The sequence below is a fragment of the Rhineura floridana genome, chromosome 6 (genome assembly GCF_030035675.1).
Source record: "Rhineura floridana isolate rRhiFlo1 chromosome 6, rRhiFlo1.hap2, whole genome shotgun sequence".
In the NCBI taxonomy this organism is placed as follows: domain Eukaryota; kingdom Metazoa; phylum Chordata; class Lepidosauria; order Squamata; family Rhineuridae; genus Rhineura; species Rhineura floridana.
In genome coordinates, this window is record NC_084485.1 from 34,914,264 (window position 1) to 34,936,382 (window position 22,119).

General features: G+C 43.4%; 1 long non-coding RNA gene across 1 annotated transcript in view; it reads right to left on the reverse strand.

Moving 5' to 3' along the window:
• Window positions 1–14,198: 14,198 nt before the first annotated feature.
• LOC133387185 (uncharacterized) overlaps window positions 14,199–22,119 on the reverse strand; it is a 29,377-nt gene continuing 21,456 nt past the window's right edge. The window contains exons 2-3 of the long non-coding RNA XR_009763410.1: window positions 16,153–16,893; window positions 14,199–15,171 (exon numbers count right to left, since the gene is read on the reverse strand). This is a non-coding gene — a long non-coding RNA (uncharacterized LOC133387185). The remainder of the gene's footprint in view (window positions 15,172–16,152; window positions 16,894–22,119) is intronic.

A 22,119-nucleotide genomic window follows, 5' to 3' on the forward strand; every position in this document is an offset into this window, starting at 1 on the left:
GGAAATGGAACTGAATCGGTGGATGACTGAACACATGCAAAACTCAAAAAATATGAAAATAGAAAAATAGACTGATCTGTCCATCTCCTGGTTGCAGCCTCCATTCAGATTGGATGACTTTCCTGCCCATAATATTTCTGTTTTATTTGAATTTAGCATCAGCTTGTTTGCCCTCATCCATTCCCAAACTGCTTCCAGACACCTCTTCAAGAGTTCCGCAACCTCCCTGGGATTAGTAGGTGGAAAATTTAATTAGTTAGTTAAATATATGTGCTGTGTTTCCATGGTGGGCCATGAGAAGTAGACCTGCATGTCATCAGCATATGGATGACACTGTAGCCCAAACCTCTGGATGACTTGGTTTGATGTAGATGCTGAACAGGGTAGGGGACAAAATGGATGCTTACAGCACCCTTTAAGCCAATAGCCATGAGATGGCACAGAAGTCCCTCAGCACCTATTCTGTTCTGATCCCACAAAGGAGCCCACAGGGCAAGGCAGCAAGATAGGTCAGTTTGCACAGCATCATGGAGAGCCCCTAGTGAGCAACTTGTTCCAAGAAGGATCAGAAGTGAACTAAGAGCCTTTGAGCTTCTGCCTCCAGTCCACTTCTCCTAATCTCCACCTCCATTTTGAAGTAAAGTCTTTTAAAGGGACAGTCCTCTGGCCTGAAGATGGGCACTTCTCTTGCATTCACCTGGTGTGCTCCCTGTGCCACTGGACTGGTGAGATCGTCTGGGAGATACTTGGTTCCTTGAGCCCTGGGCAAGGTGCTCACGATGGTCCTGGCTTCAATTCTTTGGGTCCTGGTGCTCTGGCATCAAGTCCGCTGTGCTCCTGCCAGCCAGCCTTGGGTTTACTGGTCCCTTGATCACCAGCCTCAGGCTCTTGGATTCCTGCATTGAGCAGGGGATTGGACTTGATGGCCAACTCTACTACTATGATTCTATGATTCTGCACTAGGAGCCCGGTCTGGCTCATTAACCTGTGACACTATAGCTTCCAACTCTGTGTCCTCCAGGGTCATAACACCATCATATTCTGAAGCTATCATAATACTAGGCCTCCCGAGCCCAACCCAGGAAGGTGGTCCGGAAGGACACTATAATCAACAGTACTGGAAGCTGCTGACAGGTCCATAAGAACCCACAGGCCCATACTCCCCCTGTCCATTCCTAGGACATATCTGCTAAATACTTGTCCAAAAGGAGGCTAGAAGTTCCTAGAACAAAAAAAAACTAGTTTGGTTCCTTGGAAGGGAACTACAGCTCAGTAGAAGAACATGATTTCCATGCAATCCCTGGTTCAATCCCTGGCATCTCTAGTTCCAAGGTTCAGGTAACAGGTAACAGGAAAGACTGCCTGAGACTGCAGAGTTACTGTTATGTGCCTGTGGAGAACTCTTGGCAGGACTGGTTTCAGGAGGAAGGGGTTGGGGATCCACAGGGACCCAGGGGTCTTGGTGCTGGAGATGAGCGTGTTGGGGAGGAGCCCACTTGTCTGCCTGTTGATAGTCCCTTCCCCAAAGTATCTGCCAACACAGACAAGGGGGTTGAGCTGTCGCTCCCTCAGAGGTACTGCCCTCCATGGTTGGCCAGCCATAGAACCTGTCTCCTACAGTGGGCCTGCCCACCGCCCAGAAGAGAGTGGTGGAGGTGGGGCTGGGGGAGGAACTGACCGAGTCATCCCTGCCCCTGTTGCCACAGATGTGCCATCAGCTGCACAGTGTGAACAGACTGAGCCCGTTAGCCAATGTACCAAAGGAGTGCCCCCTTGCTTGCCCAGTCCCAAGCTGAGAGAAAAGCCCCACAAAAGCAGTTGTGCCTGCACCATCCTTTATTAAGGGGATTCAGGAGGCGTGTCAAGTGTTGCGACAATGTCTTTGCTTGAGTGGCCATGCCGCTTCATGCCTTGCAGTGATGTTAGATTTTGTGTGCTGTATCCTGACGTCTGTTCAAGTCGGGTGCTAACCTGTGGATTAAAGGCCCTGGGAATGAGCAAGCTGAGAGTCCTGTGTCTGATTCTGCTGGTGGGAGACAGGACAGTTACTGCTGGTCAATGAAGGTAATTCTGGCTAGATGGGGAAATAGACTGATCATGTCTAAGGCAGCTTCCTACATCATTCTGTCAGACACGGTGCATCTCATGCATTCTGTGTGTGTCATGGAGCCTCCTAGACATTCAGCATGGAGTCTGGGTATTGGGTCTGGGTATTACTGTCACCACCACCAGCTCCTTTTATAACCAGAAAATGTAGAGGACACAGCTTCTAAGGGCCATTTCACACATTATGTTATTTTTTCCCCTAATACTGTATATGGAGGTAATCTCCATGTAAGGGAAAATGTGGAGGAACTCGGGAAGCTGCCTTATACCATGTTAGACTAGCGGTCCATCTGGCTCAGTATTGTCAACACTGACCAGCAGCTGCTCTCTAGGGTTTCCAACTGGGAGTCTTTCCTCACCACCACAGCTGCCTGGAGGTACTGGGGATTGAAACTAGGACCTTCTACATGCAAAGATGATTCCCTACCACTGAGCTATGGCTCCTCCCACACTATTACTGTACATTGTAGCATGAGTTTATTGATTTACCTTGGCTACATGGATCAGGAGGCAACAATGGTTCATATGAATAACTCAGTTTAAAAGTACTAATATTAGAAACAGCCCTGAAGGACAAGGCAAATGACAAAGTCAAACAGGCATGGGCTTATGTTAAAGTATCCTGGTGCTCTCTCCAGGGTGCTTATACTTACAAGATTTATATTAACATCTTTACAGAACAGCAGCTGTTCTGCTTCCATGCCCCCCCATCCCACCCTTGGGCTTGATTTTTCCATTACTTTCTGTCTCTCTCTCAGCAAATGTATAAATGTTTCAAAATCAGCAGGCTTTTATTTCAAACTGCAGGAAAATACATTTGAATTTTTAAGTTAGATGTATGAGATAGAAAAGGGAGGCTGTGGTATAATAATATATAATATATATATATATAATATATTGAAAGTTGACACACTTTTAAGAAGGACATGTTAAAGAAGAAGAAGCATACTCTGATGTATACCATTATCCTATAGTTACATTAATAAATATCTGCAAAACTAATCCCAGGGAAGTAGGTCTGTTAGGCTGCAATCGAAAACATACTTACCTGGGAGTAAGTTTCATTGAACACAATGGAGCTTCCTTCAGAGTAGACATGTATTGGATTGCAGCCTTAGTCTGTTGCAATAAAACTATCCTGTCATATTTTAGAGATTAAACTGATTTATTGTGGTATAAATCTGCTTCATGGGCTAGAGCCCAATTTATTAGATGTGTTGTTATCCTTAGGATATATGTGTGTGATTTTGATGCAGCAATCACTCTGATAATACTATTTTTCTAGACATCCTAGGACGACTTTGCAAATGCAGTTGGAAAGAAATAAAGTGTCTCCAATTAAGTCCAAGCTGAATACAGTTGAATTTGCTGATGAATTTTAGTTCAACTATTTCAGTGTGTCCAGTTAAGTCCAAGCTGAATACAGTTGAATCTGCTGATGAATTTTAGTTCAGAAATTTCATATCCTGTATCCTCCCTTTGAAGGTTTTTGAAGTATGGAGGACAACTACAGAGTGTCCTGGAAGACTGCAATGTTCTCCTAGTGGTGTCTGAATGTTGTTATTGTTATAGCAGACTTGTGTCCACTTGTTCCCTTGCATTGAGATAAGATGAGATAAGTTTGGGGTTTTATTTCTTATAGCAGGAGCACATTGTTAGCAGGTGATGCATATATCACATTAGATGAACAGTTAAATGAGTCCCTGATGATATCGCTGATATAATGAGATCCTGTAATAGTGCTGCCTGAGTAGATCAGGAGGCACAGTTGGCATCTGGGTTTATTGTATAGCTTAATCCCTGGTTTCATGTCTCTGTGTTAGGTGGTTAATTGGTGTTGGTGAGTAGCCATTAGATTAGGCAGTGGTCTGTAAGCAAGAGCAGATCCATCATCCAAAGCCTGTGAGAAGAAAGTATCATTGCCCATGCCTAGGATGGGCTGTAAATCATTGATAATACATTTGAACAGTTTTGAATGGGAGCTGTTGGTGAAAACAGCTCATGCTGTTTCTCTTTGGGGCCTGTCCTGTAGTAGCTAACCAGTCTGGCTTTGTCAGGTTTCCCCCCATTTCATAGGGATGGTATTGTTTTAAAAATGCCTGATTTCATGTGTGAGTCCGTCTAAGGAAATGGAATAAATGTGAGGGTATTATAGGTTCATCCAGGATGATGGATTGTATTATGTTCTGTGGGTAGTAGCTGGGAGTAAGTAGGTATGTGTAGCTATCAGTGGAACTGCTGTTGTTTTCTGGTATGAGGACGTATGTATACTATAGTACAACTATCCTATAGTTGCACTGTGGTGTCTAGAAATTTAACCTGGCTCAGATTGACAGTGGGATAGAAGTAACTGGATTCCTAGTGGCATTTCTCAATTATCCTTCCACCCCACCCACCCATCCACTCCTTTGAATCCAATGATGAAGATGTAATTGATGCATTTCTGAGAAAGGAAAGGACTTTGGGGCAGGAGCTGAGGCAGCTTTAAGTCAGCCATCAGTATATTGGTGTACTGTGCAACGAGGTTGGTATCCATGGAGGTGCCATTGACCTGAAAAGTAAAAACTGAACTAAATGTGGTGGGTGGGGACAAAGTGGCAAAATGTGGTTGCTGAAGGTGCTCTAATTATTGGATTATGCACATGCCTAGGATCATGCTCCAAATGTGCATGAGATGAAGGCTGCAAACATAATCCTACTGACCGGGGGGCGGGAACCTTTTTCAGATTGAGGGCTGCATTCCCATCTGGGCAAACTTCCAGGGCCCATATACCTGTGATGGGCAGAGGCAGAGGCAAAAGTGGGTGAAGCAAAAAATTGCAGCTTTTACCTTTGTGCAGTAGGCTAATTTCTGCACCCATTTATACTCACCCCACCCCCTCCAACCTCTGTCTAGGGAACCAAGAGAGTTCAAGGGCATATTCCAGCCAGGCAAAAACACTCAAGATGGAAATGAAGTTGGGCTGATGAAGGGTGTGGCTTGGAGAGAGAGGGGTGTGGCTGAAGAGGGTGTATGACCTGGGGAGAGTCCTCATGCCCAGATAGAGAGGCCTGAGAGGCTACATTTGGCCTCCAGACCTGAGGTTCCCCATCCTTGCTGGGCTTTCTTGTCTGGGAGCGGGGGTGGTCAACAGGGCAGGGGCAATTACCTAACCTCCTGTCATTGACATCACTGCAGCTTACTGGGAGGGAGGGAGGGAGGGAGGGAGGGGTGAAGCAGCAGTGAGGTTGGTGTGGTGCAAATGGACTGGCAGAACCAACCTAATGCTCCTGCTGCTGCATTTGCACTATGCCGACCTCACCACTGCTTTGCCCCCTCCCTCCCGGTAAGCTGCAGTGATGGGAGGTCAGGTAAATGTTGCCACCCAGATCCACTGACCACTACTGCCTGGGAGTAAGTGTCACTGAATTTAATGAGACTCTTGCATAAGCATGTCTAGGGTTATGCAGTAAATAATATAAGCAAAAGTCCCCTGTTCTCCACCCCCCTATCCCGGTGTGGTAATACTAGTTTGAGTTAACATGCTTCTTTCAATACAGCGGTGTGAATTCACTTATTATGGGAGTACAATAAAACATGTATTTCTCTAAAAGGGAAACCTGAAAACAGCAGCTGTTTTGGGCTGTGTAGTGGTTTTTATGGCTTAAGAGCCTTGGCTCCTCCAGTGTCAATGTGCAGCTGGCTTCCATGGTTGGCATGGTGGGGATTTGGTGGATGGCATTTATAGACTTAACCGCATGAGACTGAGCATGGCAAAGTTGCTAATTATTTATCAGCCTAGCGTGTGTGTTTTTTCTCAAAGGGCAAGCTGAAGTGCAGAACCCCCTACGGCTGTTTAAAAAGCAATAAAACATGTCCCACTGGAAATTTGAATGGTTTCCATCACCATCACCCAAGCCAAAAGCTATTTTCTTTAGGGAAATGCACAGTAGGAAAAAGGTGACAACATTATATGTCTCCACATACAATGAAAGCTTTTGCTCAGTAGGGAGACCCTATCTTCCATTCCTTAGCATGCTATAAATTCCAAGGCTCTTCCTAGACTCGTGAATTTGGACTGGAGCGTATACAGTGTGCTCCAATATACATTGCTTCTGTGCTTTCTTCTTCTGTGTTTGAACTACAGGCAAGATCAATCGACATTAGGCTGGAGACAGGCAATAATAGCCTGCTACCTTTGGCTAAGCAACTTTTTGAAACAATACAAAAACCTGCAAGGCCTGTTTACCAGTGATAGAAGTAGAATGAGTGTAAATACAACAAATATGACCCTATTTCAAATCACCAGGACCAGCTCAAGATTTGAGGGGGCCTGAAGTAGATTGCCTTCTGACAGGCATCCTTCTATGTTGGTGATCCCCTCCTCCTCTTCTGAGGTCTCATCAGCTTATCTGAAGCCAGCAGCAACAAGCAGCAGCACTGCAATGTGCTCCAGTTGGCTGGGTCTACCATTCACATTTCCCATAATGCTCCAGACCGTGGTGGCTGGTGTCTCCATGTCAAAGGGGTAGTGGAATCTGCTCCAGGTTTTAGTCCAAACACTCAAGGAGCTGTCTAAGGTACTTCAGAACCTTACTCATTCAGACTAAAACCCAGAGGGGATTTCACTGCCCCACTGACAGAGCCACCAGCCGCCATTGGCTCCAGAGCAATGTTATCAGTAACAATCAATGGCAGGGGCAGGGCAGCATTGTTTATCTGGCTTCCCAATGCTGAGTGTCGCTGCTGGCTGCCAAGAGGGGGAGGGGCGATGTACTGGGGAGCTTGGTGCAGTGGCAGGAGAGGCAGATGGCCATACCACTGCACTCACCCATGCAGAGCTCCCCACTGCTACTGGATGCTATACTGGGAGCAATGAGGGGAATTTAAATGATGGCTCAGACCCAGCTGCCCAGCAGAGGGGCCTCAGGTAAGGTGTCAGCATGCCAAGGCACTGGGGACCCAGCAGCTGTCTGAGAGTGCTACATGCTGGTGCCAGACTTGCAACCCCCTTTCAACTTTCTTGGGGTGGGGGAACATCGCTCTCCAGCCTGAGAACCAATCAGGAATTGTATTCTCATGGAATTGTTAAACTTATTGTCCCATTTGTCACTTTAGCCAAAGAAGAGGTATAGCAGTGGTCACCAATGTAGTGCCCACCAGTGCCACTGTGCCCATCGGAGCCTACTATGAGGCCTGTGAAAAGTTTGGGTAAATATCCCCCCAAAAATCCACAATGCATGAGAGACTGTTTGCTCTTTCTGCTCAGTTCTTAAATTGAACATGCCCCCTTAAACATGCCCACACTTCACTGGATTCCAGTACTGAACACGTACCCTCCCATTTGTTCTGAACAGAAAGGTGCAAAGAGCTTCTCTCTGTAAGTGAGTGCAGCAGTGGATGATGTAGGTGCCCCCATCAGAGGAAGAAACACATACAGTACTGCCATTGAAGGAGGTGGCCCCCTGTAAGACCATTAAGTCCAGATGGTCTAAAATTACCTAAGTGCCTCATTAACTGCTTGCACGTGGGCTTCCACATGACTGGGACAATGGATTTCACAGTTGTCCCAATTGTATGGAAGGCTTGTTTTGTTCTTTCTTTTTGTAGATAACTATGCTAGTGTGTGGACATCTAGTTGTCATGAACCACCTCCAGTGCAGGAGAAGATGCTGGAGGTGCAACCTGGCTGAATCATCCCCACCACCGTCACCACAGCCACACTGGAAGATGTGCAGGAGCAAACAGACTGAACATGTCAGCCAGCAGACTCATATGAGTGCCTGCTTTCTTGCCCAGTCCAGAGCTAAGAGACAAGTCCTCCACAAGTATTCACAACCACAATCACAAGGGGGATATAGGGGGCATGTCAAGTGTTGTGACAACATCTTCACTGGAGTAGCCATGCCTAGTATTGCCTTGCAGTGATCTGAACTCTGTATGATCTGTAATCTGGTCTATGTTTCAGTCATGTGCTAAATTGTGGATTAAAGCCACTAGCAACAACTGAGCTGAGAGTCTCAAGTCCGAATCTGTTGAGCCAGGACACTAGTTAAGTGGTATAGTTAAATTGCACGGTACACAGTTAAACTACGGAATTCACACTCACAAAAGATAGTGATGGCCACCAACTTGAATGGCTTTAAAAGAGGATTAGACAAATGCATGAAGGATTAGTCTATCAATGGCAACTAGCCATGATGGCTATGCTCTGTCTCCATGGTCAGAGGCAATATGCTTCTGAATACCAGTTGCTGGAAACTACAGGAGGGGAGAGTGCTTTTGTAGTCAAGACCTGCTTGTGTACATCCCATAGGCATCTGGTTGGCCACTGTGAAAATAGAATACTGGACTAGACAGGCGTTTGCCTTGATCCAGCAGGCTCTTCTTATGTTCTTAGGTTACTTCCAAACAACCTGTTTATTGAGCTCCCATCCTAAATTATTTTAACACAGTTTATGGGGATGTTATACAGCACTGGCTGTTTGTTGAGCATTCTGTGTGTGTGTGTTATATGACACAGCATCGAACAATTGTTATCCCACCCTTTCAGTTGCATTTTCATCACTTTCCTTACTACACAAGAGCTCCAAATCCACTTTAATTACACAATCTGAATTTATCAGTATGCTACTGAATCCTACCTGCAAAACAGTGACTGCCTGAAAGTGCCCTAGAAGCAGGGCCGGGCAGCATATCCAGTATTGGGGCTGGAGTGCTCCCCAATACTCATGAACAATGTGTGAAGGGGGCTTTAAAAGTGCATGTAGTTTGGTTCTAAATTTCACTTTCTGCTTTTGATCCCGCAAGTGAAACTGACAACATTCCATAGCAGGGCACTCCTGTTTCTGCCCAACTATGTCCACCTGTTCTGTAGATACTGTGGATTATCATGCTGCAAAGGACTTGTGCACAAGGGAGAGAAATGTACCTGGGGTGCTGTGCAGGATGGCCTGGGTAGGCTTCTGCTCATCTCATTGCACACTCAAAATCCATCTGGCCATGAAATGGAGCAAGTAGACAACAGCCTTACATTTGACATCCTGATCTGAAGTCCTGATGTTTCTCTCAGATGTAAATTACCTTCTGGAAATGTAGAATTCAGTAATGGAATGGAAATTGCTGTGATAATGGGGAACATTTCTCACAGTGCACACCCTCATCCAGCAGTGGCAAAGTGCTCTTCATTCTAAAAAGCCCATAATTTTCTCCATAACACTTGAAGGGAATTAACCAAATGAGACCAAGCAATCTTGGAACATGCCATCGGTTCTGATTGTTTTAAGCCCTTTTGTTTTTGAAATCTTTGTTTCTCCCCTGAATATGGAAATGAGGCTCACAGTTCAGTCACTAGCCCAGGAATTCAAATGGACAGAAACAATTGCTATGTTCACCTGGGCAAAATAGACCTCCAGATGCGCCTTTGTATGGTGCATACTTTGCAATAATGCCGCACTGGGCTTCTTCTGAAAGGAAGGGTGGGATAGAAGTTTAATAAATTAATTAATAGGGAAATCAAAGTATGAAGGGGGGCGCTACAGTGAGAGGAGAAATCTAGGAGGAGTACTGCCATCCACTGTTACTCAACAGTCACATTATGTAATTATGAGACACAAACATCCAAGTACTGCTAGTTTAGGTTGAGGTATTGAGAGGAGTAAACTTCTCTCCTGTTACAGTGACTGGACTACTACCTTTCAAATGGCAGTTCAGTGGAAATGCAACCTATATAACAGCTGAAGGAATTGATGGGTATGGTCTGAAGGGACATATTGCCACTACCTTGCTGAAGCGAAGCAGGTATGGTTTTGGTCAGTGACTGGATGGGAGACCACATGGAAACTGCTTTGAGTTCCATAGTAGAAAGAAGATGGGGTAGAAATGTAAGATAATTAAAATTATTTTTAAAGTGAGGACCAATTTGGAGACTGCCGGATTGAGAGCCGTAAATCAATCCAAAGAACATTAAATAAAAAGCAATAAAAGGGGAAAGAGAAAACAATTCAAAGAACCATCTGGAGTTTCAACACCAGTTGATTGCCCCCCTCCCCCAGTGGATTTCAGCTTATTGAACTGATCTTATGAATGATTCAGCATGTGTCCAAGAAATGATTCTAACATTAGAATCATGTTAATTGATTATTGAACATCAGTTCAAAATCCTGCTTGAAAATGTGGCAAATTTGTGGCCCACTTGGAAGGTCAGGCAAAAAGCCCAAATCACTGACATGTTGTTATAGCTTCTGTATTTTTTTTTTAATGAGGTTGTATGGACTGATTCAAAAGGAGAGGAAGGGGACTTCTAAATGGAATGTATTTCTCCACCAAACAAATCACTGGAGAGACTATAATCTGGTTGTTTTGAGTCATGGCTTGACCCAACCTGAAAGTTTGAAATGGGTAACAATTTTAAAACATAAACTACCCGGTCAGTATATATTAAAATATCCTTAAAAGGACTAGAATCTCTGACTGAATCTCAATGCTGTGCTTTTAAACTAAACTTGAATAACACTAATACCCAAGAAAGCCAGCCCAAACTTATAGGCCAGAAACCAAGGTGGTGCCCTCCAGCTGTTTTGGACTACAACTCCCATCAGCCCTGACCATTGGTCATGCTGGCTGATGGGAGCTGTAGTCCAAAACAGCTGGAGGACACATTGGCTACCCCTCACTTAGAGTGTATACAGAAGATGTGCATATTATGAGTGGTAAACCCACCAGGAAAACACTCATCCCAGTGCTTTGTACAGGTGTACAATCTTTTTTGCAGGACCCAGCTTGATGGAAATCCATTCTTTCTGTTGCCTGCAGAAGCCACCCTTGAAGAATGCTCATCAGCTTGCCCTTTTGGCATTATGAGGTCACTTCCCCACTCCCACCTCATTTCAGTATTGTGTGTGTTAAATAAGGACAAGTGAATAAATGTTCATGCTGCACTAATTTATTTATGATTACATTTATATCCCATGTTTCCTCTAAGGAGCTCAAGGTGGCATTCAAACACAGTTCTCCCCCTCCTGATTTTATCTGCACAACAACCTTGTGAGGGAGGTTAGGCTAAGATGCAGTGACTAGCCCAAGGTCACCCTGTGAGCTTCATGGTCAAGCGGGGATTTGAACCCTGGTCTCGCAGGTCCCAGTCCAACACTCTAACCACACTGGCTAATGAAAATAACAAAAATTACATTATTTATAGCTCGTCTGAATACTGTTGTATCACAAGTAAGGGAGAGCACTGTGGAACTCAAGCTTGCAGGCTTCTCATAGACACCTGGTTGACCAATAGGAGAACAGAATGCTGGCCTAGATGGGCCATTGGCCTAATCCAGCAGGGCTCTTCTGATGTGCTTATGGGAGAGGAGCAAACTGACATTCCAAATGTGTGTCTGTAATTTACATTAAGAAGGCATTAAGAAGGTAGGGACAGGAGGTGAGGAGCTAGCCTCCTTTTTCAGGGGAGGGGGTATACTATGATTCCTAATTTCGGGTATGTCTGTAAAACCTCCTTGCAATATTTCCAAAAGATGCTGAAGCTTGGGGATTTGTCAAGTAATTACATAAAGTCCATGTTTTTTGTTGATCTGTGTGCAACATTGGTCAACATTTTGCTGCCTAGTGTGAAAATTTCCTTTTTGAAGTTTGATAGAAATATGTGTTAGCTATAAGTCTGTTCTTAAACCTCAAGGTTGTTTTTTTTTGCCTGTTAGTGAATTTCTCTGCTTTTTAATCTGGGAGGTATGAAAAGGGATCCTGTGCAAGTTTGCTGAGAATGGATTGATCATTTGCATGCTTATTGAGTTCAATGGGATTTACTCCTCTGCAATCATGTTAAGGATAGACGAAACTGACTGTGGGGGAGGAGGAGGAGGCAGGGAGGGCTGCAGTGGGCAGGGGAAGAGGAAGAAGGAAGAGGAGAGGGGAAGGGGAGAGGAGGAAGGAGAGGAGAGAGGGGGAGGGGAAAGGCAGTTCTGATCATTTGCATGCTTTTTGAGTTCAATGGGATTCATCCCTGTACAATCATGCTTAGGATAGGTGAAACTGACCTGGGGGAGGGGCAGGGAGGGGAGAGGAAGGGGAAGGGGGAGGGTAGGAGATTGGGTAGGCAGGCACTGGGCAGAGGAAAACCCCTTTCCTTTCCAAAAGGAAAAAAATTGTGAACAGTATTATTCTTGTTTAGGGTTTTCCCCACCTTTTTATTCTATAGCAGGCACATGCAGCCTCCCTACCTAAATTTAAACCAAAGTTGTCCCTGGCCATATCCAGACCAGACCTTTATTTCACTTTAGACAGTTGCCCCCAAAGAATCCTGGAAAGTATAGTTTGTGAAGGGTGCTGAGAGTTGCTAGGAGACGCCCTATTCCCCTCACAGAGCTACAATCCCCAGAAGAGGGGCTGACTGTTAAACGACTCTGGCCACTAGTGCTCTGACAGGAGAATAGGAGTCTCCTAACAACTCTCAGCACCCTTCACAAACTACACTTCCCAGGATTCTTTAGTCATGACTGCCTACAGTGAAATAAAGGTCTGGTGTGGGTGTGACTACCTGATTAGCCAAGCCAAACAACCATGAGTCATGAATTTTAGAACACTGACAATTGGTTCTTACTGAGCATGCCCAATGTTATAACAGACTTCAATGTTAAATTTCTTTAATTAATTAACAATCAACCATGCCTTTTTTTAACTTTTAAACTGCAGAATATAAAGGTCAGAGTATGGGGCAAGGTCAGTAATAGGATTACAGGTACTCTGTGAACATGGCTGATTTTTAATTAATTTCAACAAATTCTGAAACTAATGACAGAATACAGTCCAACAGGGGTCTGGATTTTTTCCCCTCTGGTTTTACACTTTTTATTCTCGGTTCTCTCTGGTGTTTTGTCTATTTCCATGAAAACTTAGAGGGTTGTTAATCAAGCGTTTCTGAGTTCAAGACTATAAGTTTTGTAAGGTTTTGTTTTGAAATGCGCTTATTGGAAGCATCGGAATGGCATGGGGGGTATTTTCAATTTAACATTGCAGAATGCGAAAAATCCATGCTGGCTATAGTATACAGCACTCTCATGGCTCTATAATATAAGGCCTTGAACTGATGCATATGGACCCTAATTGGGCCTGAAACAAGCCCCGTTCTCCAAATGAATTTGATGCCCTTGTCTTCTGGGATCAGAGAAATTAGAAATGGAATCTTCTCCAAATGCATTACATCCATTCGTCTACTTGTGTTGTATATATTTGCTCCTGCCAGAAGGTGTATAGTTCTGTCTATTCCTATTTAAAGTCCATGTAATTAATATTTAATTAGCCCTGAAGCCGTTATAAATGTTGCTTCACTCACTGGCATCCTGGGGGCACTGATTTATTTCTTGGGCATGAAAAAAAAAAGGATTAAGCTAGAAAATTGTTGTTAAGTGTGATTGAATGGTAGATAAGGTGGAAATGACACAGATGTGAAAGCATGATCTATGTTTCTGCCAAGGAAAGCATTAATAAATGATTCTTCACTGATGGGCTTACTGTTGTTCTAATCACTCATATTCAGGTCATACTCTGCTTAAATTATGCTTAAATTGTCCCTCTGCTGCAACAGCATGCACATTTTTCAAATGCTACACTGTTACCCACATAGCATCTCCCTCATTATTGGGACCTCTCTGGTTTGAAACCAATTCTTTAGAGAATCATAGTACTCTCACACTGTCACTTAATTTCATCATATATTCTTGTTCTTTAATATCCCTAATCTGTTTCAATCATCAGATTTGCATTTTACAGATTCAGATTTGAGAACTGGCATTACTGCAGAATTCTAAATCCCACAGGTATGAGAAGAAGGGGCTAGAAATCTATGAAGATAACAATGGATCAGGCCCTGTAATCTCTGGGTTATATTTTTTCTAATGCAGAGTGAAGTGTGAAAACGTCTAGAATGGAATTATGGCATAAAGAAAGCAAGTGCCCTTACAGTCTGGACCAGGGATGGGAAACCTGTGGCCCTCCAAATGTTGTTGAACCCCATCAGCCTCAGCCAGCATGGGCAGTGGTCAGGGATGTTGTGAGTTGTAGTCCAGCAACATCTGGAGGGCCACAGGTTCCCTACCCATACTGTAAAGCGAGAAGTTACATGGCTTAGCAATGGACTGTACACAGGGAGGAAAGGAGAGAGAATGGTTCAAGATAAGGCCAAAACTCTATGCCTGATCAATAGGACAGATCAGAGATAGAGAATATGGTGCCCTCCATCAGCCCCCACCAGCATGGCCAATGGTCAGGGATGATGGGAGTTGTAGCCTAACAATCTCCAGAGGCAATCCCTGGGGTAGATGGTGACACTGTTAATGGACACGGAGACTATTTAAGGAGGAGAAGGCTTAGGGGGAAATTTGAGAAGTTCAGACTTGGACATCCAAGCAGAAAGAGCACATAGGCAGCTAGAGAAGAGATGGTGGGGGGAAGGTCTGAGATACAGAGGTCTAGCTGGCTGTTGTAAGCATATAGGTGGCATTGAAAGTCATGGGATTGGACAAGGTCAGCCAAAACAGTGTAGGAGGGAGAATACTAGGAAAGCATTCCTGAGAGACTCCAGTGGAAGAAGAGGAAGAGCTCCCCTTGTGGAATTTAGAAGAGCAGTCGTGTTTCTAGGACCACTTTTCATAATGCATACATTAATGAAAACAACAAGTATTAATGAAATAAAAAATAAAACACAGAATTATTAAACCAACATCTTTGTCATCTGTTTGTTGCTTTGCAGAAATGTCTGATGAATTATGACCATCAGGTGCATCCAGACTCTGAAGAGAAGAAGTGGCTGGCTTATCGGTTCCATGTAAGTACACATTGTGCTGGTATTCTATCAGGATTTTAAAATTTTGCTATATATTCAATAGTCAAACCAAATAGTATAAAATTTGTCTTTTTAAAAATTTGACCCCTAAATAATTGCACTTTATGGTTAACTTGTCCGAGACCACCAGAAACCATACCATTTCACACTACATCTCTATAGAGAGGCCCTCCAAATATTTCCGGTGCCTAGAGGTTTGTCTTGAAGCCCCCATTAGAAATGTTGAATGGGTGATCTGAAAGGTAGGAAAAGACCCTGGTGAGAACAGAGTCAACAGTGCTTAGGTTACCAGTATGGATGTATTAGTAGCACCACCACCACCACATCCATATTTCTTCATAGCATATATTGTCTCCCAAAATATTTTGGATGTGTTTATTCATTCCTGTTGCAAATATCTTTCTGTTATTGCTGAGAGTTTCAAAGCTTAACTATAGTACTGGGACATCTGGTGGGTGATGCATGCACTGCATGCACTTATTTATATTTATAAATATATAAATATTTCCTTTCCACTTTATCCCAAAGATTTAGGGCAGACTGAATACAATCTTACCTCATTTGAGCTTCACAACAGCCCTGCGAGGAACGCTAGGCTAAGAGAGTGTGACTTGTGAAATGATAACCTAGTTAAACTTAGTGGCTGAGCTGGGCTGTTAACTGGCTCTCTCAGACCTATGTTTAACAGTGCAAGTCTGTGCAAGTCTACTTGGAAGATAGTCCCCCTGTGTTCAGCAGGATTTACTCCCACATGTGTGCATAGGTTTTCAGCCCCAAAGACTGCCCACTGCACCACACTGGGATTCACACACAAATATTTTGTTTATAGCATTAATTTATGAGTTGTGTTTCAGCTCCACTCGTGACCTGAAAACATGGCGTGCCAACAATCTAAAGTGTGCTCATGATAACTTTTTCCACATTGCATTTTAATTAAGAGGGCAAACCTCCACCCTCTGATCCATACTACTTGCCCATTTATTTATTTTTGACAGTATACATACCCATTCTGGACAGGTGATCCTGAAGGATACCATGGAGATATTACGAGACTTTCTGGTCATGATTGCTTGACACAGTTTTAGTTATTATAGCACAGGGGTGGAGGACTTTTTTTCACCCTGAGGGCCACACCACCTTGTGGACAGCCTTCTGGGGACTGCATGCCAGTGGCAGAGGCAAAGGTGGGTTGAGCAAAATATATGACACGGCTTACCTTTGTACAGCAGGCTGCATTCCAGCCATACAGAAGTCAGTTCTCCACTTAGGCAAGCCAGAGGCATTATCACAGTTCAAGGACACTTTCCAGTGAGGCAAAAGCACTTGACAAAGGCATGAAGGAGGGCCAGTGAGGGGTGGGGTTTAGGATGAAGGGAGGTGGAAGTCTCAAGGGCCTGATAAAGAGGCCTGGTGGGCCACATTTGGGAGGCTGCCTACCACATGTCTTCTTGCCTCTTGTCCTTCTTGGTTCAGGTCCAGCATGGTGGGGCAAATGCTGCAGCTCCAAGGTTGTTGGACTGACTGAGCTGTCACTGAGGCTAATGCAGCACGGCTGGGTGACAACTGCACCATGTTGAGCTCCACATATAGTGGCTGGTACTACTGAGCAGGCCCAGACGTCCGCTCAGCACTGCAGATATCATCCGGTAAGACGCGGTGGGCCACTATGGATTATTTGTCCAGGGCCCCCCAAAGCATGGAGCCAGGCCCGTCTTGACTGATAATATCAAACTGAGGGTAAACAAGCAGCTGGGTTCAGGAGGTCATAAATGCCTTGATAGAAGAGGGGTTGGTCCTGGCCACATTAAAGGATGCGATTGCATATCCATTCAGAGACCAGAGATTAATCTATTAATCATTCCATGGCCATGAAACAAAATAGACAATAAATGCAAGACTGTATCATAGTGTTGGCTGGGGGTGGAGGGTAGAAGAAATGGGTGTTTGTACTTCATGACTGTAAACAATAAAAATAAAATGTAAAAGTATCTTTTGGGCTGAGGTAGTTATAACAATAGTACCTCCTCACATCACTTTTTTTTAGTTTGTTTATTTACTTCTTTATTTATATGATTTCTTACCCATTCTTCACCATAAGGTCCCAGGGCAGTTTACAACAAAATAATATATAATAATAAAAAGGAATGATTACAAGACAAGTAAAACCATTCCAAATGGAACAACATTCAACCATAGAGGTAGGTCCCAGTTACTGGGCTAAGTTCAAGGTCCTGGTTTTGATGTATAAAGCCTTCTACAGCTAAGGATCCTTGCTAGGTAGGTCAAATAGCACACCTGCATTGGTGCAAAATATCATGTTTGGAGTGCTTGGAAAATGCAAAGACCTGGGACAAAAGAAAGGACATGCAGAGTGTGCAAAACAAAAGGAAACTGAAGCCAATTTATTGTACAAGTAAAAATAGCATAGAAAGGGCCTAGGTCTGTGTGGCTAAAGATAGCCAACATTTACCTGCAATTATTTTTATTTCTGGTCTTTTGACTGAATCAGTTTCTAGTGCAGAGCTATATTGACCCAGATAGAATATAGAGCAGCCTGGCCTTCTCTTTTGAGTGATCAGAATCTAAATACTCCAAATGTCATGTGAACAAAACTAAGCATATGTCTATATCACCAGCTCATTTTTGGGTAATGTCTGTCACTGGCCATACCATGAACAGCTAGTGCAGTCTGCATTTCATGTTTCAGTTCTGAGATTAATTTATATTAATGGATTAAAACACTGCAGTAATTCAGCACCTGGGATAGCTCCTGAAGCAGTACAGACATGGGGTTATACTCAATGCTAGTCTTACTTAGAGCAGACCCATTGAAATTAATGAACCCAAGGTAGTCATGTCCAACGGAAGGCCTTAAATACCTTTCCCCCCCCCTCAATTGGCCACCTCTGAGTAACTTTGTCCAGCTTGCTAGACAGATGGTGGAATATTATGTTACTGAAATTTTTAATGTGTTTTATCATTTTCCTGTAATGTTGATACTTTTTTTAAGATTGTTGTAGATGTTATTGTTGTAAGTCCCTTTAGATGTACTTTGCCAGAAATGCAGCATAAAATTAAAAGTTAAATATGTGGGATGGGAGGGGACAAAGTAATCTGGTGTGTCTTTGTGGGGAGGGAGGGGGACATATTGTTCTGGAATTGTTTGCTTACATGTTGCACACACCTCACTTCCCTGAGCATTCTGGAAGTTCCAGGGGCAGCACTTACCCAGGTTTGGTTTCCTCTGGAGGAAGAGATCACTGGAAACAAATGTTTTCCCCCCTCTAATATTTGAGTTTATTTACAAATACACAAAATGACCATAGATGAAGATATGCAACTCAACACTTCCACAGACAGGAAGTTCCATTGCCCTCACATCATATCTACAGAGGATCAGCTCCCAAAAGTGCTTTATTGAGCTTAAAGACAGTTCTGTTTCTCTGACTGAGTCTCTCACCAGCATTCCACCTTCTCCTCACCTGTTTCGTTTTACAGAACCAGATTACATCATGCTTAGCTGTGGTGGGGGAGACAGGTATGTCCTCATTCAGAATAGTCTAGCTATTTCCTTGAAAGAGAATAGGGCATTTTACTTATAAAATCCCTAATGAAACCTATGCTTGGCAATGTGGTCTGTAGACCATTAAGGAACTGGCCCCATTTACCTTTTCCTACCCCAAACCACAAACATGGAACCATATTTTATTGTGCTGTTATTATTTGATAGTGAAATGAATAAATCAATAAATATTTTCATAACACAATAAATGGTCTGAATGCTACAGGTTCCCCTCACCTCATCCCAAACTGTGGTGGCAGATCTATGAGTGACAACCCCATCTTTCCTTTGGGGAAGGACCATAGCTCAGCGACAGAGCATCTGCCTTGCATGAAGAAGGTCCCAAGTTCAATCCCCGGCATGTCTGTGTAAGGCTGGGATAGATTCCTGCCTGAAACCCTGGAGAGCCGCTGTTAGTCAGTGTAGACCAGTGATTCTCAAATGGTGCACCCAGGCATGCTGGTGCACCATAAGAGGTGACTAGGTGTGCCTCAAATATTATGAAAGTATATTTTAAAAATGAGAAGAAACCCATTTGTATAGGGTAAGTAATATTTTCTATAGGTTATATTTATTCATAGTTTAAAATATATTAATATATTTTTAATTTTGTACACAAAGTGCGCCAGAAATTTTTTATATGTTTTACAGTGCGCCGCGAACCAAAAAAGTTTGAGAACCACTGGTGTAGACAATCCTGAACTAGATGGAGCAATGGTTTGACACAGTGTAAGGCAGCTTCCTATGTTTATGACTTTCCAAGACAGTTCTGATAGTTGCAGTGATACAATGGTCTAACCTCCATACTGACTAGTTGGGGAAATCTGTGGTATGAGAGTTAATAATGGGGCATATAGCCTATGCCAAAGACTTGAATGCATTTTTGGAACAGTAATGCCTATTCAGTTAGAGGCTTTAATTGAACCATGGGTGTCAGAGCCAGCTCATTGTGGAAAGCCCATCACTGAGTGTAAATCCCACTTGACTGAATTCTTAAAATGTATAACTGTCTCCCCAGAATATTATTTGCCCAAAAGGCAAACAACAGCTTTCCTGTTGATCCTTGTAGACTGAAGGTTGCTTCCAGATAACCTGTTCACTGAGTATTCTTCCTGTTTTGTTTGCACAAAGTTTGTAGGGCATAAGGATGGGTGATAAATTCGATTCAGTTAGCATTTCAAGTTAAATCAATCCAATTTTCACTTTCTGAAATAATATGAGAGTAGTATAGGTAGACCACCTCCTGTCAAAATGCTATGCCCTGCCCCTTTTGAGTTTGATTGTTGATGTCACTGGATGTCCAACCCCGGAAGTCCTACCTATACTAGTTATGAGAACCAACCCACAGCCATCCTTTGAAATTTTCACTTGTTTGAATTTTGCAATGCACTTTTCCAACCAATATTTTTTAGAAAATGCATGTTAGGGAAATGTGTGCATAAAAATGAATATATGAGTCAAATGCTACAAAAATGCATTATATGACAAGAAATTGCTTGCAAAAATGTGTACAAAAGTCAAAACTGTCTACAAAAATGTGTTTATTAAGAGAAACTCCCACTAAAATTCTGGAGAAATTTCATGAGGATTTAAAAAAAAAAAAAAATCACAAATAGCTGCAGAAATGTGGAGAACTGAATTTGAGGCTGGAAAAAGAACCTGAGAGAACCTGACAGATCTTTCCATCCTTAGTTGGGAGAACTAGATGATGCCAGCTATATTTGAGCATTTATTCTGATTTGTTTGCAGAGAGGTTATACAACAGTGTGCCAAGTGTTATTCCACACTTCCCAGTGCATTTTCCTGTCACTGTCCTTATAGAAAATAGTCTGATTTACGGGGGGGGGGGAGAGAAGCAGGTTTGTTGAGCACTTATCAACTTTAATTGCACAATCTGAAATTGCCAGCATGTGATTGAATCCCATCTGAAAATAGTAACCCTCTGGAAGTGCCCTAAATTTCTGCTAGGGGTCTCAGATACCAGATTATAATACAGACCAAACTGCTGGAATAAAGAAGCAATGTCCACTCTCCATATTTTAAAACACAAAGCCTGACTGTTACTCAGATCTGTGTCACACCTTAAGTAAAACATGTGTATTTCTGTTTACATAAAAAGCATAACTAAAGAGCATTACTACAGAGAAACAAGGGGACCTTTATGTTAGCAAAGCCAGAGATTAATTTTGGGTGGCGTACTAGGTAAAAGAGTCAAGTGAAGTCAAAGTGTAGTATTACATAGTGGCTGGAGGGATCTGAAATAGTTTTTTTCTGCTTGTGGTGTACATTCTCATCCCCTTGTTTTGCGGGTTTTGCCATTGTTTACAAAACAATGCAATATGGCTCTCTCTTTGATATTTTGAATTATACATCTTATATTCTGTTTCTGATCTTCAGGGGAGAATGCCCATGCTTATGCAGCCACCAGTAGCCCACCTTCTGGGAGTTCCAGAAACTGAGGTCCGTTGTGGGCATGCCAGCAGGCATTTGTTTATCTGTGCATGAGGCTTTTTTTATTTAGATACAAGTTTTCCAATATACCAGAGTTGCACAAAACAGTGGATTAAAAAAAAAGTGTGTCACATCTGGCCCCACCAGCAGCCCACTGAGGTGCACCACATCAAGGAGAGTAGGGGGTATGGTGACAGAGGGTATCCAGTAAAACATCACCACACATGTAAAAAAAAACCCAGCCACACAATGCCATTTGGTATGTTCACAGCTGGGTAACATGCAACTTTATGATGGATTTCCCCCCTTACTGCATTATCCACAGATCAGGAAAATCCAAATTGAATGGAGTGCAGGCTGCCACTTGGATGAGGATAACATTGTGTGGACAACACAAAAAGCTAATGTGCAGCACAGATCTCAGACTTTGTGGTGTGCTGCTGCTTTGAGCGGCAGCTTAGTGGCAAATTCAGAAGTGCAGGGTCCCTTCCTGATACACACAGCCATGGCCCTCCCCCTTTTTTGCTGCTGGGTTAATGCCTTCTCCCACAACAACAGGCATCTCTAGGAGCCAATAAGCATGAAAGGAGAGAGTGTTAGCTACTGGAAAGAGTCTTCTCAGTGGCCGATTCACCTCTTGTCACTCTAATTGGCTCCAACCAGCAGGAAAGGAAAAGGAAGCACATTAGAAGGTTCTTCTCAGTGGATAACACATGCCCCTTTCATGCCAATTGGCTCCAAGGATGCTGCAGACATAGGAACCCTGTTAGGACTCTGCTCCCAAAAAAGTAGGGGATCTAAGACCCCCCGAGATCCCAGACGACTACATCCCTGCACACCAGAACTCACAGGCAGGTTAGCAATCCAGGCTTAACAGGAAAGCATCACTGAACTATCCCAGTATTGCTATTGCTGAGTAAAATAGATGAATGAAGGTCAACCCTGCCATTTTGAAGGGCAGCAAAGGGGAGAGGTGCTTCTGGTATTTTTGGCCACAGGTGCCATAACATGGCTGGCCATAGGTTATGCACCTTGACTTGATGTGGGGGAGGGGTACCATTTGCTGCTGTATGTCACTCAGCAAAATATCTCAGGCTGGCCCTGGCATAGGTCCAAAAATATGAAGACAGTGCTCTTTAGGACAGATACATCTGGAGGAATTAATAACTA